Below are 7,113 nucleotides of genomic sequence, written 5' to 3'. Positions count from 1 at the left end.
CTAAATCTGAACATTCAGATTAAGACAGACTAGGAAGAAGGATTGGCCACCCACTTCTGAAATAGCAGGCCTCTGAAAACCCTATGCACACAAAACTCAAGAAGACAAAGCAAAATAATATATTAAATGTGCATGGAGCTGGAGTTAGAGAGCCAAAAGGGAATACACTCAGCATGTTTCAAGCATAAGAAACAGAAGAGCAATTTCAAGCCTGAAGCTGCAATACTTAAGGATTCCATGGGCAAAATACTTTTTAACATTTTCCTTTTCTAATTCGGCAAACAGTCATTTATATGTGTTGTTTTTCACTCATGTACATTTTGTTTTACATAATAATTTATGTACATTGTATTTTTGTATATTTTTAAATTATTTTGTATTGGTTTATATACAAAATCCATATACATTGTGTTTCACACTATTCTTCATTCACATTGTGGTTCATACAATCATTCCAATTCATTGTGTTTTATAAAATGAATCACCACTGAACTATTTCCATAGGCAAAAATATTGAACAAGGCAGGGAGCATAAAAAGAGGATGGAAGTAATATATGGAGAGTCAATGAAGCAAAAAGAATTGGTTGACACTGGAACTATTGTAAGAAGTTGCAGTTGTTATGTTCCATCAATCACTTGTGTCTCATAGTGACACTATGTACAACAGCTCTGAACCCTGCTCTATTCTGAGCCAAACTCATTGTCTCTGACACATCAACCCTCATTACACCAGTCACTGTATCAATCCATCTCATCCAGGGTCTTCCTCTCCTGTGCTGTCCCTCCACCCTTCCAAGCGTAACATCCCTCTCCAGGGACTGGTCCCTCCTTGCAGCATGCTTAGTGTGTCAGACAAAGCTTCAGAATCCTTGCATCATGCAGCCTAATTTCACCCTCTCTAGGACAAACCTGTTTGTTCTCCTAGCAGTCCATGTTATGTATATTCAGCACCACAGCTCAAAGGCATCGATTCTCCTTCTATCATCCATAGCCATTGTCCAGCTTTCTGACGCACAGCAAGTAACTTCACTGTGCAGATAATAATAAATTGTGAATAACACTGAGTAGAATGAGAATCTCAGAACTTAAGTGAGCTCATGCAAAACCTATACATATACTAAGAAACAGTTATCTAAACATAGCAAGAGAACAGTGAATGGTTTGAAATTAAAAAAAAAAGGTATCTATCAGGGTTGCATTGTTTCTCCATAACTATTCAGTATATATGCAGAGAAAGTTATTCGAGAAGCTAGACCATATGAAGAATAGTGTGGCATCAAGATTAGAGGAAGAGTATTCATGACCTGCTTTATGAACATGGCTTGCTTGCAGAAAGTGAAGAAGACTTGAAGCACTTAATGCAGATCAAAGACTGCAGCCTTTGATATGGATCACACCTCAACATCAAGAAAATTCCTCACCACAGGACCAATATGCAGCATTATAATAGATGGATAAAAGACTGAAGATGTCAGTGATCTCATTTGTGAAATCGGAAACACTTGAATCTACAATCAGTACCACTAATGATTGTAGCAATCAAGAAATCAAAAGACATTTCACAATGGGGAAATCTGTCAAGGAAATATCCAAAGTTTTAAAGACAAAGGATGTAAGTTTAAGGACTAAGGAATTCTTGATCAAAGTCATGGTGCTTTCAATTGATTTCTATGCATCTAAAAGTTGGGCCATGTATAAATATAATAAAAAAAGAGTTAATGCCTTGGAATTGTGGTGTTGAGGAGGAGTATTGAATGGACTACCAAAAGCATAAGCAAATCTGTTTTGAAGGAAGAATGAGAGTGCTCAGAGGCAAGGATGGTGAAACTTCATCTCACTTATTTATTTAGTGTCTATTTTAGGAGAATACACCAGAATTCATGCTAGGAAAGATAGAAGATCTGAAAAGGTCCTCTGTTAAATGTATTGACACAGTGGCTACCACAGAGACAATAAGCTGAGATCCTGAAGTGCATGATAAGGCAACGTTCAGATATGTTGTTTATTTATAAGATTGCTATGAGTCTCATTCAACTTGATGGCACTAAGAACAATAACAGCATCATGTATGAAAATGTATTGACTTATCATTATGTGAGTCAATTTTTCAATTACCTATGTACATGCCTCTGTTATTAGATTAAAGCTGTATCTTTGTGCCTTTACTCATTCAACAAACATTTGGGAAATTTCTACCTTTTGGAGGACTGCCTTAGATTCAGAATATAAAGCAGGAAAAACTAATAAAAAAAAATTCTGTCCTCCAGCAATTTAAAATAACTGAAAGATCAAAGACTAAAAATGAAGGAGAGCAGATTAATAGATTCAGATCAGATATGAAGGCAAAATACATACAATATTGAAATGTGCAGCTGCAATTTGTAGAACAGGCAATTTGTTTGAGGAACTGCAAAAAGAGGTCAGTTGTTGCTACAAAGTGAGCATTTCAGGACAGGGTAAGACATTAAGAGAGCAGAAGTAGTGAGAGCCCAGCCAGATTAGAGATATTTTTAGTAGTGTTGAGTGGAAATCAATGTGAACTGACTTCACTTTTCAAAGAACTGTGTTGCAAATCAGTGTAGCAGATGAACAGAGCAGGAGTTGGAAGGGCAATTGTGTGATGTTGAGTTGGAATTTACTGATAATTGACACTCCAGTAGGTTCTCAGAGGCTATAAATCACATGGAATGAGTATATCTATTTTCTTCTCATGAAGAAGCTTGTGGATTTGGAATGTGTGTGCCTTTGGGTTGACAGCGCTACTCCTTACTGCTAGGCCACCAGAGCTGCCTCATTAGAAGGGTGGATATATTCTAATTGTGACCTATTGCTATGCCTAGCACATTGTCTGCACTTTTTAGACGGCTAATAATGCTTAACCAAGTAAATGGATTCAAATGCGTCTGATTTATTACACAAGTTTACAAATATAACAAACAAGAGCTATGCAAATGACTGACTCTTTCAAATAAAGACATTTTGAATAATATTGGTCATTATACAAAGACAAAAATTAAGGAGATTGTTTAAAAAAATTTAAGTGCAAACTGAGGAAATGTTTCCCCACTTCACAAAGCTGATTTAGTTTTAATTTTACCATCTAAGTTTTAAATGCAGTAAAGGGAGCCCATAATATTACTAGTATAGCTCCAAGAAACAATGGGGGGGGGGAAACAAAACAAAAAACCCCACAGAATTTATTTATTTAAAAAGAATTGTGTATTGTAAATTCCAATAAGTAAAAGTCCTACTTTGAAAATGAGGATTAAAAAAAAATTATACCTCAGCAATTGCATCTTAAGCAATTTACCTTGAGTGAGCCCCTAATTAAAGCAGTGAACTTCCTGTGTATTACTGAGTGGTATTTGAGAACCCATCGGAGAGGCAATCTTGCTGAGAAAGGTCCAATCTTGTTTTTGGGCCATTGAAAATGGAAATCAAAGAGGAAAAGGTTTCAAATGTTGAAAGTTGTGTGTTGCTTTTCATTCACCTAAGGAGTAATTTAAAAACAAAGCTGTTCAAAATCATTCACATGAGTCCTAACTCTTTTAGTAGTATCCATACTCCCCCATTCTCCCCCTTCCTCTTTGGAAAACAAATTATACAAACAAGCTTCTAAGGAAGAGAAATGCCTCAGAACCATGCAGAGGATGTGTTCTTCTGGTACAAGTTGAATTAAGAAAGCAGCACACCTGCTTCCAGAGTGCTACCCCCCCCCTACACACACACACCCTCTACCCCCACCCCCCACATATCTCACACGGCCTGGCCCTGTGAAGTTTTGTCCAAGTCAAACAAGTAGCAATTTTTAAGTAGCACCTAAAGAGGAACTTGGGTAGAGTTTGCCAACAAAACCCCAGACCCTAAAAGTTCCTGCTGCACAAGCTTTATTTTCATTTCCTTGACCCATTTGCAGAGAGTTGTTACTGATGGCCAGCTCAGCCTCCCTGTACACAGCACACCAATAATAAACAGAGGCCAGCTGACACCCCTAGACACCTGGAGAACACTCACAGTGCAGGATTGTTCACCCACGGGGAAGGTTTTCACTGGGAGGTGGCTGGGTAGTCATGCACTGGCTCAGTCCGCACATGCACACACACACATACCCACTCACCCATACACAGATGCACCTGAAAAACGTTTACCAAGGACCCTCCCGAGGGCTGCAGGACTGCCAAGAAAGCTAATAGAAAAGAACCGCTGACTGTGGTGAGCAAGGTGTGAAAAGAACTCTGTATGCAATCATCTCCTTGTATCCCAAGCACTTGGAATGGCTGAAATTAATTTTGCAAGAGTGTTTGGTAGAAACTATGTGCTATCCTTTGCAGAACGTCTGTAAGGCATTGAGCTTATTATTCCAGTTGCCTGGGATCCAACTTCTTATTTATTCATAAATTACCTAAATGCCAATGAAAATACTTTGTTGAAAGTCTGATCAAGCAGGTGCATTCAAGTAACCTGAAAAGCCTTCACTAACATTTAAAAACTTTTTTTAGAGCTGAGTTTCTTGGAATTGACAACAAAGGTCTTTTTGATTCCATGAATTCCAGTTTGAAATTTTTTAAAAATAATTTGGAAAGCAAGATAAGTTGGTAATGTATCAATTGGAGGGTTAAGAGTTAGGAAAAAAAGAGAAGATGGCACTCAATGAGATGGGTTAATGCAGTGACTGCAGGAATGGGCTTGAGGTGTCAGAGAAGATGAGGGCAGCATTGGCTGGGGCAGAGCTCAGGTCCTTTGCTTATAGGATCACTCTGAGTTGTAATCAACTCAATGGCACCTCCCAACAACAGCAAGATGTTATGAGAGTACTTTATTTTAAATATATTCAAATACAATAATGAACATTTTTACGGAGTCAGATCAGGGCTTAAAATAATTCAGAAAATTCAATGTCTTTGATGAATGATTTTTAAATTTTAAAAAGCAAAGCTAATTTTCTAACTCTGAAGCTTTGAATACCGAAGAGCCAATAAATCTAGCATAATATTTCGAACAAAATAAGATCAGGAACATAAAAAAAGCACAACCAAAGATATAAAATAATATAACCAAAAAAATAGTCAGAAACTGAGTTGATACAAGAACTAGAGTTGAAACTGTCAATATAGTGTCCGTTTTGCAGGCCATTTGGTTGTGCATGTCTTCATCATAAATTAGTTATAGGTAATAATTTTTCTACAAGGAAAAGGAGAAATGGTTCCACCTTAGATACTCTCCTTAACTTCATAGTTTAGAGATTCTGGCATTTTGAAATTTTAAGTCTTTGTCTCATTTGTTTCATATTAGTAAAGTGAATCTTTATGATGATCTTTAAAACCACTTAAATAAAATTTTAGGAACAGTTCAAACTATTTTGGGACAAGAGACAGCAAACCAGCTGTGGGCTAAGCTGCACTGCAGCTGTCGAAAGGCTATGATCAAGAAAGACCTAAAGTTGGAGAGAAGCCAGTTTACCTTAGAGAATGACACCTGGGCATACTTAGCACCTCCTTTCTCCTTTGATTTTAAACACATGCCCTTGGCCTCCTCAGGGAAAGGAATGAAGCCAGGAGAGTGTAAGAGACTGAAGACCTAGTTTGTGTTGTAAAGATGGTGCCAAGGCCCTTTCGTTTCCTTCTTCACCCTATTTGACCCTCCACGTTGGTATTCTACCTTCTACTTATTATGCAGAGACAGTATCCAGCAATTGAAAACTGACATTAGATTCGTTTAGAATCATCTTCAGAAAGCCCACTGAGTCTCAGCAATTTAACTCAGCAATTTGCTTACATTCTAATAATTTAGGGTGAACTATTTTGTGCCTGATTAAGTATGCTGTGTAAACGCTGTCATTTAAAAGTCTCAGCAATGTGCTAGGTAAGTAGTATTATCAGAAAATTGAGGTTCAGGAAGGTAAGTAACTTCCCAAGGTCACTCAGCTAAGAAGAAACTTGAATAGCACCTCCAGTGAAAAATATTCATTATAGCCATAACTGCTGAGTGTATTCCTTAAATGATTCTTTCAACTTTTCTGTGTATCTGCAAATTTTCATACTAAAATGTTGAAGAATAGACATTATTTTGATCCCCTAGAGGTTTTCCTTGATACAGTATAACACATTTACTATGTTAAGAGAAACATGATAATAATTATGAACGCAAAGGCATTTGAATGTATGGCTATATTAAATATTCCACAGTATCTTTATTTTATTTTAGGACTTAACAAAATTATATGTGATTGCATATAATTTATAATAAAATTATAATATACATATGTTTTTGTTGTATCTACTGTAGAGTTGGAATCAACCCATAGCTGACCTTCTGGTGGGTTTTCAGAGGCAATTAATTGTGCAGAAGGAGATTGCCCATCCTTTTCCCATGAAGCAGCTGGTGGCTTCATGGGAACTGTGTGCTTTCAGAATTGCAGCACATTATCTTGCCACTAGGCCACCAGAGCAAGATATATACATAGAATGTTCAGTTGTCCAAGTGTCAAAAAATGCATGACAGAAACATTCATTTCCTCATATCTAATCATAGAAAGCTTATAAAAGAAAGACAAGTAATCATAATAAAATGTTAAGTGTATTATATGAGACATTACAATCTCCAAAGTCATTTTATTGAATCAAAACTAACACATACTTAACTTTCCATTGGGTCTCCAAGCCTGTAAATCACCTAGAAGGAGACTGCCTATCATTGTTCCAAGAAGCCACTGGTGAATTCAATCTGCCAGAGATGAATAGTCTTTGGGTATAGAATTCCCTTGCTAACACAAAGACCAAGCCTCTTTAGTAGTTTGAATCTACTAGCTGCTCCTTGGGAAAAAGAGGAACAATCACTGCAATGAAATTAACAGCCTTGGTAACACATGGACACTCAGCTATGAGTTAATTTAGGCAGAATGTTAAATGATCCAGGAGCTACCAAAAGAAAATGGAAGGAATATATTGAGTCATTGTATCGAAAGGAATTGGCAGATACAGAAGAATTTAATGAAATAGCATTTGAGCCAGAGCCCATGGTGATGAAGGCAGAAGTTCAAGCTGCTTTGAAGGAAATAGCAAAAAATAAGGCCCCAGGAATAGATGGTATACCAATTGAAGTATTTCAGATAA

Source organism: Elephantulus edwardii, unplaced genomic scaffold (genome assembly GCF_000299155.1).
Source record: "Elephantulus edwardii isolate Elephantulus edwardi_28Jun2011 unplaced genomic scaffold, EleEdw1.0 scaffold00042, whole genome shotgun sequence".
Taxonomy (NCBI): domain Eukaryota; kingdom Metazoa; phylum Chordata; class Mammalia; order Macroscelidea; family Macroscelididae; genus Elephantulus; species Elephantulus edwardii.
This window is presented reverse-complemented; position numbering follows the sequence as displayed.